Source organism: Pogona vitticeps, chromosome 14 (assembly GCF_051106095.1).
Source record: "Pogona vitticeps strain Pit_001003342236 chromosome 14, PviZW2.1, whole genome shotgun sequence".
In the NCBI taxonomy this organism is placed as follows: domain Eukaryota; kingdom Metazoa; phylum Chordata; class Lepidosauria; order Squamata; family Agamidae; genus Pogona; species Pogona vitticeps.
Genome location: NC_135796.1, coordinates 7,042,501 through 7,054,849, shown reverse-complemented (window position 1 = coordinate 7,054,849; position 12,349 = coordinate 7,042,501).

The window sequence follows — 12,349 nt, the reverse complement described above, 5'->3', positions numbered from 1 at the left end:
AGCACAATAAGTCAAGGTGACTGCAGCACTACACTTGAGACCAGATTAGCCAGCTCAGGCAGGGTGGGCAGTACACCAACAGAATCCCTACTCTCTCCCAGGCACCCACTCTCAGGTTCTTGCACTCAAACTCAGCCATCTGTGGGATAGGGCACTTGGTAAGAATGGTTAAATTATGGTAGACTATTGCAACTCCTCCTCCCTGCCCTCCCCATGTCTGGCTAGAGTATCCAGTTGGGGAAAGCTCAAAAAGGCTAATACCACCAGCTTCATCCAACCAGATTGACATTTTATTAAAGAGAAAGTTGGATGAGAAGAGCCACTGGTGTCAAGGGTTAACCAGAAGGAGGCAAGGCCCTTGGGGAATTTAGTGACTTGAGAGGGCTAAAAGATCTCCATGTGCCAAGAGAAGGGAGGAGAGTGAGGCAAGAATGGATGGAGATATTCATCCAGGGATAATAATATTTGAGGTGAAGAATAAATCAATCTGGTACAAAGCTATTTGACTTGGTATCACAGACAAGAGATAGAGGGGGTCTTACTCCAGCTAAAGATCTTTGCCTGTGTGCAAAGCATTTCAGAAGAACAGTTTTGTAATGTTATTTGATTTGAAATTTTAAGAAACTATTTAAGAGAGAGATGAAACAATTCAATTAAATTCAATAACCTTTATTGGCATAGGAAAATTAAAAGCACATAGTTAAAAAGTTAATAAAATTAATAATAAATAGGAATAAACATAATAGTTACACGGCTAAAAATTTAACAAGAAACATGACAGTTGTGTCTTGGGATCAACCTTGCTGTGTCCTTCCAGGTTCTCGCAGTAGCCTGGTGGATGCAACAGCAGCTGTCACGAATAACTTCCCTCCCTCCAATTAGCATGGATGCGGGGTAATTGGGGTGGGGGCGGAAAGCTTCAACGAGAGGTGGGTTTTTTATGTATATATATACGTGTGTGTGTGTGCATGTTCTTTTATCCAGTAAATTGCGTGGAATAACTGCTGTGTCCTGACTCTTCTTTGGGTGCCCAGCACCACGACTCAACAGGATACTTGGGATTCTTTGGTTAATTTTTAGAGACCTGGGAGAAAAGAACCTTTGCAAGAAACTCGGCTACTAAGGCCGTTGTTTCTTGTGCGTAGTCATCAAGGAGGAAACCTGTGAGAAGCTGGGGAGGGCCGGAAAAGTCTGAAATGATTGGGCCTAAGATACAAGCACGAATATCTTTCAACTCAGGACAGAAACAGAGAATGTGTGTGACTGAGTCGGGCTTTAAACCGCAGAAATTGCAGATTCTTTGCTCGAAAGGTACCTGAACATATCATCCCTTAAGAACCTCTGAAGGGAAAATGTTCAGCCGGGCTAACATAAAGGCCCTCCTGATAAAGGGGTTCACTAAGGACTAGAAATAAGAGTGTCCAGAACCAAAGGAGGAGAAGATACCGAAATGGATTGGGGAAACATGTCTGATTCACATTGGAAACTAACTGGAGATACTCAGACTCCCATAGTCTCTCCTTAATAAGGGAAAGTGCTTGATTAAAATTACTGTTAAGAAGAGAATTTGAAGATATGCCAATGGATACAAATTTGGATTCACATTGGGCAAACCATGTGGATTGGTAAGGATCATTGAGAAGGTGATCAAGGAGAAAATCTGGGTCTATTTTAAAGAAGAGATGCAGTCAGAATTTAAAAGTGAGTGTCCACGCTGTTGTTGAGGGGAGATGCAGGCCTAGCTCTAGGGCTACAGTATAGTAGGTAGTTTAATTAAGTTGGGGATCTCTAGAATCCATCTATAGAAGGAGGCAGCCAATAGATGAACTTTATTGTTCATGGCATTGATACAGATTGGGACACCATAGAGTAGGTGATTAATCAGTTTAGCCTGGAAAATATGGATGGCAGCTGGAATTAACTGATTCCCAGCATTATAATGGAATTTAGTTATTGCTCCAAGAAGATGTGAGACAGAAGCTATCGCAGAATTGCTACGTGTAGTCCACTTAAGTTGGAAATGGAGTGATATACCTAGGTATTTAAAGTTTCTGACTTGTTCAATGGACTGATCATTAATTTTCCACTTAAGAGGCTTCCAAGATTTTGAGAAAACCATAATTTTGGTTTTCTCCACATTGATAACAAGATCATTGCGAGAACAATATGATTGAAACAGAGAGAGAAGTTATCTTAAGCCTGAGCTGGATATAGAAAGAAGGACGGCATCATCCGCATATAACAAAAGGGGTACTGGCGTCTCATTTAAAAACGGGGCAGACTTTTCAGCTGGTGACAACTGAGGACGTAGATCTGCTAAGAAGAGGTTAAATAAAAATGGGGCTAAGATACAGCCCTGCCTCACTCCTCTAGCGACTGGGATCTTCTCGGAGACAGAGCCGTGGCAATCATAACGAACTTGGCAAGAATTGGCAGAATGTAATTTACAAATTAAGAAAACTAGACGTGGGGGAATTCCCCATGCGGCTAACTTTTCCCACAAAATAAGTCTGTTGACAGAATCAAAGGCAGCGTTCAAATCAATAAAAGCCAAATACAGGTTACCCTTAAATTGGCGGGTGTACTTCTCTGCTAGAAACGAGAGAGTTAGTACATGATCTAATGTTGAGCAGCCCGAATGGAAGCCAATTTGCTCATATCCTGGAAGGTTCACAGAGGAGGGCCAAGTAACAAGGTGAGCTAAAAGATGCTTACTATACAGCTTTCCGATTGCCGAGAGCAAGCTTATCGGTCTATAATTACCCGGATTAGAGGGGTCGCCTTTTTTAAAAATAGGAACTAAAATGGAGGTGAGCCAGTCTTCTGGAATAATCCCATGCTCGTCAATTAAGGTGAACAGATTAGCCAGGGGGTCAGCCCACCACTGGGCATTATTAATTAGGAGGTCATTGGAAATCCCATCTGGGCCAGGGGACTTCCCACGTTTCAGGGAGTGGATAACCTTTATTACCTCATCCCTGGAAACTGATGGCCAGGGGAGGAGATCAGAGGGAAAATTCCTTAATGTTGGGGCTGGATCCTGGGAAGAGAATATTTTAGAGTAATGGGTTGTCCAGTCAAGAGGGGAAATAAGTAAAGGACTTTTATAGGGCACTTTCATGGAAGATTGCGCAATCAATGACCAGAAAAGTCTACTATTCTTTGTTGTGATAGACTCTAGGAGCTGAGACCAATTCCGCAGGGCAAAGTTGTGCTTCTTGACATCAATGAGCTGGCGCCATATACTTCTCGCCCAACAGTAGAGGGCCTTGGTCTCAGGAGTGTTATGGGATTGGAATGAAAAGAATAAGTGACAAACAAGTTGTTTGGTTACCCAACACTCAGCATCAAACCAGGTGTGATGAACAGCCTTGTTTTTAAACACAGTTACAGAGCTAAGTAGTTCTGCCAAGGTATGGGTGATCTGCTGATAAGATGAATCAGCCAGAAATGGTGACATAGTAGATTGAATTGTTTGTCTTAAGAGAATCATGTCAGGACTAAATGACCATTGGTCGATGGCAAAACTAATCCTGGGAGACCATTTAGGCCAGAGCTTAGGACAGCAAGATGAACTGCCATTAGGCACCTGGATGGGGGACATCAAGAAACCTGGGCCCCGAATACCCTTCATATCCCCTGTTTTACCTCATACCATGTCCCTGCTTTCAAATCTCAGAAAATGGGTCACCACCGTGCTGGCCTCTGTTGTTTTATTCAATCCTTTTCGCATTCTTCAATTACTCCTTTTCTGTCTGAATCCTGTTATATCCAACCTTTTATTCTTAAAGGCGGTGAGCTGTCTATACTCTTAGTAAATATTTATATTCCTCCTAGAGGGTCGGCAGCTCTAGTTAGCTGGACGGAACTGACAAAGCTGCTAGACTCTGCACTGGTCTCTTATCCATCAATTTCTATTATAATAGTTGGAGATTTCAACTCTAGATTAGGCCCTAACAATAACGAATTGACCAAATTCCTTAAATGGGAGCTCGAAGAAATGGCTCCTGCCTGGCTTTGTTCCGATACAAGATCCAAGGACATGTCCTTCAATGAGAATGCCCGCTCCCTAGCAAATCTCTGCTCTGTTTATAATCTCTGTTTATTAATGGCTCCTCTCGGTATCCCCATTCTGATGATTTTACCTTTTTTTCCTCCCTTGGTGCCAGTGTGGTGGATTATATTTTGCTATCACCTGAGCTCTTAACCAGATGCAGTGATTTTTCCATTGGTGCCCGTGTAGATAGTGATCACCTTCCACTATCAATAAAATTTTGAGAGATGAAACAGAATGGTACAAAGACTGGTTCTCTGCATATACGAGAAGAGTTAGGGTGTGACTAGATTGGGAAGCTGCCCCAGGTTGGTGTAGGTTGATTCAAGCTTTCCTACAAGAGTTAAATCATACAGAATGTTTAATTATTCTGGCCAATTTTGGGGATAAGAATTCACACCACACCTCAAATTGCTACAATTCTCCCTGAGATCATATGTCAACCACCAGCCTCTGCCATCAATGCCACTTCTTCTCTAATTTTTTTACAATGGCAAATGGCATAGCACTAAACTGATATAATAATATTACTGGGGGATTTTTGTATTAATTTTTTATATTAATGCAGCACTGTGTCAGCAATTTTTAAAAAATATCTCACCACTAGGACACACCTTCCTCTGCCTTTTTGTACTGTTACAGGCCTTTTTGTACTGTTTTGTACTGCCTTTTTGTACTGTTACAAAAATGTGATATGGAAGGTGTAACAGCCTCCTCATGCGTCACAAAGGGGCTATTACGTCACACTCACACTTAATTCACGCTGCCACCAACCATTCCCTCAAATAATACTTCAGGCCAATGTATGATTTCAAAATAAAAGAACTTGTGTTTATTGAGTACAACAAAAGGAATGGTAAATCACTTGAAGAAAAATAATAAGGCAACCACAGTAATAAAGTAACACTCACACATACTCTCTCACAGACCCTCACTAGATAGCACAGTTCTTACTTCACAATATCTTCAGCCCTAACCTTCCTAGCATAACCCTATCTGGTCCCTAACCAGCCCTATCTCAAATCCCTATCTCGTCCCTATCTCGTCCCTATCTAATGCACTCACACCATTCACTCCCCTTATATACACTAGCTCCACCCCTTATGTCCCACCTTCCGTCACGCTATTGGCAGATGACATACAGCTTCAGCAGTGACGGACAGGTGATGTCATCGTTACTGTAACAGAAGGAATCACTATATTAAAAAAAAAACTAGTCCCTGACAGCTGAACAAAAAGTGATGAATGCCCATGAAAATTAATTAGCTGTAGGTCATGCTGTTATTGTAATGTACCATAGTCAGAGTTGACTTATAGCAACCTTATACAGTTTCCAAGGTAAGTGAGGCATTTTCAGGAGTAGTTTTAAGCAGTTCCACGCCCCTAGTGAGTTTCCATTGCAGAGCCAGAAAATCAAACCCAGGTCTGCTAACTATCTTAACTCTTTTTTTAAACTACTGAACCCTTTTAAATATCTTTTGTTTCTGGGGACCATCAAGACTTAACTGAAGATTTAAAACTCTAAAGTGCATCAAATATTTAAAGTTGTTCATGAAGAGTCTTCAGATTTGGAGGGAAGTGAGAAATAAGTTCATCTGTTGCACAAACTCCCATTATTATAATATTTTTATTGGAATTATTCCCTACAAATCATCATCATCATCATCAGTGAGGTTGAAAGTGATATTAGCCGTAGTGTTTTTACATGGAGGGTCTCCCAAACCAAACCAGTCTCTGCTGAGAAGCCAGATCAGCTGTATCAATGTGAAACCAAATATGCCGTGAAATTAGGCCACAGAGGTGTGGCGTCCAAAACACTAGATAACGCAGAGGAATTACCACTAATATAACACAGAGGAATTACCACTAATAAACGTAGGAAATAGAAGATTTTGGGAACTGCCTTGGCCTGCTGAACAAGTATCTCTTCAAATTGGGAGAGACCATGATGCACTGCATGCCTCCAGGCTGAACTCTCATCTGTTGAGGTCCATTCCTAAGGCCTTCAGATCCCACTTGCAGATCTCCTTGTATCGCAGCTGTGGTCTCCCTCTGGAGCGATTTCTCTGCACTAATTCTCCATACAAGAGATCTTTTAGAATCCGACCATCAGCCATTCTCACAACATGTCCAAGTCAGAGCAAACAGACAGCTGCTCAACCAACCATCCAGCCAGTTGAGGTCCATTCCTAAGGCCTTCAGAGCCCACTTGCAGATATCCGTGTATCGCACCTCCAGTTGCCCTCTGGAGTGCTTTTCCTGCACTAATACAGGAGATCTTTTGGAATCGAACCGTCAGCCATTCTGATACATATGAAACGTGTTCAGCTTCCTCTCCTGCCATGCACAAAGGGCCCAGGACTCACTGCACGACAGGAGTGTGCTCAGGAAACAGGCTCTATAGACTTGGATCTTGGTATATGTCATCAGCTTCTTATTGAGCCACACTCCTTTGTGAGTCTTGAGAACATGGTAGCTGCTTTGCCAATGCGTTTATCCAGTTCAACATCTAGGGAGAGATCATTGAGCCAAGGTAGACAAAGTAATGAACAACCTCCAATTCTTGTGTGGAGATGGTAATAGAGGGAGGTGAGTCCACGCTCTGGTCCATAACTTGTGTTTTCTTCAGGCTGATAGTTAGTCCAAAGTCCTGGCAGGCCTTGCTAAAATGATTCATGAGTTGTTGGAGGTCTTCACAGAGTGGGTAACAACAGCTGCCTCATTGGCGAAGAGGAAGTCCTGCATGTATTTCAGCTTTCTGTTGCAGTTCCAAAAGCATGCTTCAGCATGACAGCAAAAAAGATCCCAAACAGGGGATTACTCCACATGTCTAAGGGATCTGATGTTGAACCTTCAAAAACTACGGTGCCCTTCATTCCCTCATGAAAGCACCTGATGATGTTAAGGTGAACATCCAATCTTGGGAAGTATTTTAAAAAGGCCATCCCTGCTAACCAGATCAAAGGCCTTTGTGAGATCGATGAAGGCCACAAAGAGTGACTGTCATTGTTCCCTACATTTCTCCTGCAACTGCCTGAGGGAAAATGCCATGTCAGTGATTGATCTATTAGCTCGAAATCCACACTGTGGTTCTGGATAGACTCTTCAGCACAACACGGGCAAGCAGCTTCCTTACAATGCTGAGAAGAGAGATGCCACCGTAGTTACTGCAGTCACCCTATTTCCTTTGTTCTTATACAACGTGACGATGTTCGCATCCTTCATGTCATGTGGTACTCCACCTTCCCTACAGAAAAGACAAAGGATTTCATGCAGCTCGGTGCTGGTGATTTCTTTACAGCACTTCAGCACTTCAGCATGGATGTTATCCATCCCAGGTGCCTTGCTGGAGGCAAGGGAATCCAAGGCTGCTTTTATTTCTGCTAAAGTTGGTTCACTGTCCAACTCTTCCAAGACAGGCAGGCACTCAATTTTATTTAATGCCTCTTCCACAGTAGGTGAAACAATGGATCTCAGCAAAGCCAACACCATATTCCCTGGTCTCATTCAATGGTTTTCCCTGCCAGAAGAATGAGATTTTTTTCTTTGACAGATCCCATGCCTGACAATCTTGTCTCTTGCAGGGCAACAATGTCCATCTGCAGGCTACTCAGTTCCATGTTGATGACAGCTGTCTTGTGCACGTAGTCTATTTCCTGCAGTTCATCAGAAAAGCCAAGGGTCATTGTCCGAACATTCCAGGTGCCCAACTTTAGGGCAGAAGTTTTCTTATGATTGTTGCATGGTGCCGGGTTATTGATCTGCTTGTCAGGGTTAACAGACCATTGCAAGGCAACACCTAACTGGCTGGGGACTGTCCAGCTTAAGATGGATCGTGGCTACCTACTGAGGTGCAATGCACTCTCCTACCATCAGAAGTGGTCCCTGGCATCATGCTCTGTGCCAATCAAGCAAAGACCAGTAACTGCTACTTCCCATGTTATTTTGACACTGTATGCGAAGCTGGAGTGTCTTCTCCAGAGCATGAAGTCTGGGAAACATAATATGGAGGATAGGCTGTTACCCAAGCAGCAAATCCCCCCTCTCCACATCACTGAAATAGTCCAATGGAAAGGCAAGCACCAATAAAACTGGTTTCAGCAACGTTGCAGGAATTGCCAGAATGGCATGAACTGTCTCTGGGACTCCGACTCCGGATTTTGCCTCAGTGTCAACTCCCGAAGCCTTTTCCATCAGTGAATATAGCCACAAGGCAGTGGAGGTTTTAAATTGGAGCTTTCCTAGATGGGCTGCCTTCCAAGGCTGATGAGCCCCCCCTACCATGATTGCTCCGTAATATTGCGAAGATTTGAAACACAGGTCTCCAGCTGCCGGACCTTGCCTTCCAAGAGGACCATCAACTTACACTTAGAGCATTTGTACTCAGGCACCTCATATGGAAAGAAAACAAACATATCTCAGGTGTTGCAAGTGCAAAGATACTGCTCTCTCCATCTCGACTGATTGGTCAGTGAATTAAAAAGAGAGGAAGTCTGACCCTCCCCCTAAAACTTCCCTGCTCCCCTAGGTCTATGCACTCCTATTTGTCTTTCCTATTTACCAAGTTATAGTCTAAAAAATAAAATCAGAGAAATTCATGTGCCATTAGGCGTGCATTTCTGGTAGTCCTTATTTAAAGCTGAAACCCTGCCCCCTCAGACCATATGGTCAGGGAAACAAAGATCAGAGCAAATACACCCTTGCAAGCTTAAAAATCCACAAGCCTAGAAAAAAAAATACCACAACAAATAAAATGTCCTCCCAGGCACAGCTCACTTTCTTATACTCCCTCTGCAGGAAAAAGCTTAATGAAGATATTCAAATGAAATTCGAAACTGACAAATGTGCAGCTCTGTCTAGACACAGGCAAGATCCAAAAACTAGATAGAATCGAGTTAAAAATGGCAATATTATAAATTCATTATCAAGTGATGAAAATTATAAATAGCTGGGAATACTAGAAGCAGATAATATCCTGCACGCAAAAGAACTGACAGAAAGGGAATATAGAAAAAGACTGAGGAAAACATTAAAATTAAATGGTGGAAATACAAAGCCATAAACACACATTCCTAGTAATTAGAGACCTAGCTGGAATAACAGATTGGACCCAAAACAAATTTGAAGAATTGGATTGGAAAACACAAAAACTTTTTTTTGTAGTGCATCATGCACTACATCCAAAAAGTGATGTGGACAGATTATATTTACCATGAAAATTGCAGGCCATGGATTACTGCAAATACAGCACTTAGCAGAGGAGTTAAAAGAAGTCTAAATGATTATATTAGTACAAGTAGAGAAAAATTAGTTAAGGCTGTGAAAATGGAGAATATTTTGAAAACAACAGAAACAAAGGCTCAATATACGAAACAACAATTTGGAAATAAATTAAACAACTGGAAAAATAAACCACTGCATGGACAACACTTGAGAAATATTGATGGAAAGCATGATAACATGGGCATGGCTAAAACTGGGAACCATTAAAAAAGAAACCAAAGGCTTGATTTTGCTGCACAAAAGCAAACATTCCAAACCAATGTGATGAAAACCAAGCTTCAAAGAATTAGTGCTAACAGCAAATGTCAACTCTGCCAAAAAAAAGAAAGAAAGAAACTGGATCACACCTCATTAGTGAATGTCCAAAGATTGCAAACAGATTACAAAAGTAGACATGATAGAGTGGAAAAATCAGTGCACTGGTTATTATGCAAAAATATATATCTTGCCAGCCCCCCAAAACCCATTGGTACAAATTCTGTTTGTACCTGTAATTCATATATTTCACTTACAATACCTTTCCTATTCTTTCCCTTTTATGTCTTTTTTCCATGTATTCCTCAAACTTCGTCACCCTTCTTCCCTTCCCTTCCCTTCCTTCCTTTTCAATTCCTTTGTCTATTCTTCTAGTTGGAGTATGTGTAATCATGTGAACTCCTTTTCTCCCAGCAGTTTTCTTATTTGCTCTTCATCTTATATTTTTCCCTGCATTCCTCAATTATTACAACCCCTTTGTCTTTTATTAATACCTTTACTTTATCTTTAATCACCTGGGTCAGAGGGTAAATCTGGGGACTCAATACTCTTCTATAACTTCTTCAACTTTATAATAACCTTTTCATAAAGGAGCTTGCTACGTATATTATTAATCTCTTCCCCAATTCATTCTGGTTTTTTTTAAAATACTCTCTAAATTTTCCTCATTTTTACCCTCTTCAAATTATTTCCATATCAGGGTTTTATTATTTAATATAATATCTGGAACATATCTTAATTTGTTTCCTATATAATAAAGCTTAATGTTCAGTCTCCCTCCTTTGATGAAATACACCACAGTTTCTGTTTAATCCTAGCTCTTTTATTTCCATTACAATACTTGTTTATCAAAATATACCATTATTTAAATTGTTTTTCTGTTATCTTTATTAGAAGCATCCAGAATAATTAATAGGTCTCTTCTTGAGGGCAGGGTTCATTAGGCCAATGTGTAAAAAGCCCAACTTGGTGGAGGATGATATTAACAACTATAAACCCATCACCAATGTTCCTTTCTTTAGCAGAGTTCTGACCGATCAGCTACAGGCACTTATGGAGGAAATCGATGCCGTTGATCCATGTCACAGAGATGGCATTTGTCACCCTGCACGATGACCATCTGAAGGAGACCGAAGTGGCCTTTGATCAACCATCAACCGCGGTATCCTCCTGGGGAGGCTTTTTGGGTTGAGGATCAGTGGCCTGGCCTTGGCCTGGTTCCGGTCCTTTCTAGAGGATCATCCTTAGAGAGTACAGGTTGGGGAGATGCTGTCTACCACTTGGACTCTCAAGTGTGGAGTCCCACAAGGGTTGATCATCTCCCCAATGCTGTTTAATATCTACATGAGGCCCCTGGCGGAGGTCATCAGGGGTTTTGGAGCTTTGTGTCACCAATATGTGGATGACACCCAGCTCTATCTCTCCTTTCCATCCGTTCTGTCCCTTGAGTGCTGCCTGGACGCCATGCTGGGGTGGGTGAGGGATAAATAGACTGAGGCCGAACCTGGACAAAACCAAAAATCCTGCAGCTGGGTATCTCCCTCTGTTTTGGGGTAAGCACTCTTTCTGTTAAGGATGATGTTTGCAACTGGAGTGTACTTCTGGACTTAACACTATCAATGGAATACCATATACCATATATGGTCCACTCCACCTATTTCCACCTGAGGCAGATTGCCCAGCTGTGTCCCTGCCTTGACTCTGGGTTCCCCACCATGATGGTCCATGCATTGGTAGCCTTGAGAGTTGTTGTTGTTTAGTTGTTAAGTTGTGTCTGACTCTTCGTGACCACATGGACCAAAGCACGTCAGGCCCTCCTGTCTTCCACTGTCTCCCAGAGTTTGGTCAAATTCATATTGGCTGCTTCGTTGACCCCCTTCTCCTCTTGCCTTCGCACTTTCCTAACATCCTGGACTTTTCCAGGGTGTCTTCTCTTCTCATGAGATAGCCAAAGTATTGAAGCCTCAGCTTCCAGTGAGCACTCAGAGTTGATTTCCTTCAGAATGGATAGGTTTGTTCTCCTTGCAGTCCAGGCGACTCTCAAGAGTCTCCCCCAGCACCACAATTCGAAAGCATCAATTCTTCGGTTGTCAGCCTTCTTTATGGTCCTGCTCTCACTTCCATACATTGCTACAGGCTGCCTATTTTAGCACCAAAGACAAAGACGAGCAGTGCACTGCTGTTGTGGAGTTTGATGTCTTGCTTATCACGTGTCCCATCTGTATTCTGCATATAAGTTGAATAAGCAGGGGGACAATATACAGCCTTGTTGTACTCCTTTCCCAATCTTGAACCTATCAATTGTTCCATATCCAGTTCTAACTGTTGCTTCCTGTCCAACATATAGATTCTCAGGAGATAGATAAGGTGGTCAGGCACTCCCATTTCTTTAAGAGTTTACCATAGTTCACTGTGGTCCACACAGTCAAAGGCTTTTGCATAGACAACGAAGCAGAAGTAGATTTTTTTTAACTCTCTGGCTTTTTCTATAATCAAGTGCATGTTAAGAATTTGGTCTCTAGTTCTTCTGCCCCTTTGAAATCCAGCTTGTACTTCTGGCAGTTCTCGGTCCACATACTGCTGAAGCCTACCTTGCAGGATTTTGAGCAAAACCTTGCTAGCGTGTAAAATGAGTGCTATTGTTGGAGTATTCTTTGGCTCTGTGCTTCTTTGAGATTGGGGTGTAGACTGATCTTTTCCAATCCTCTGGCTACTGCTGAGTTTTCCAAACTTGCTGGCATATAGAGTGTAGCACTT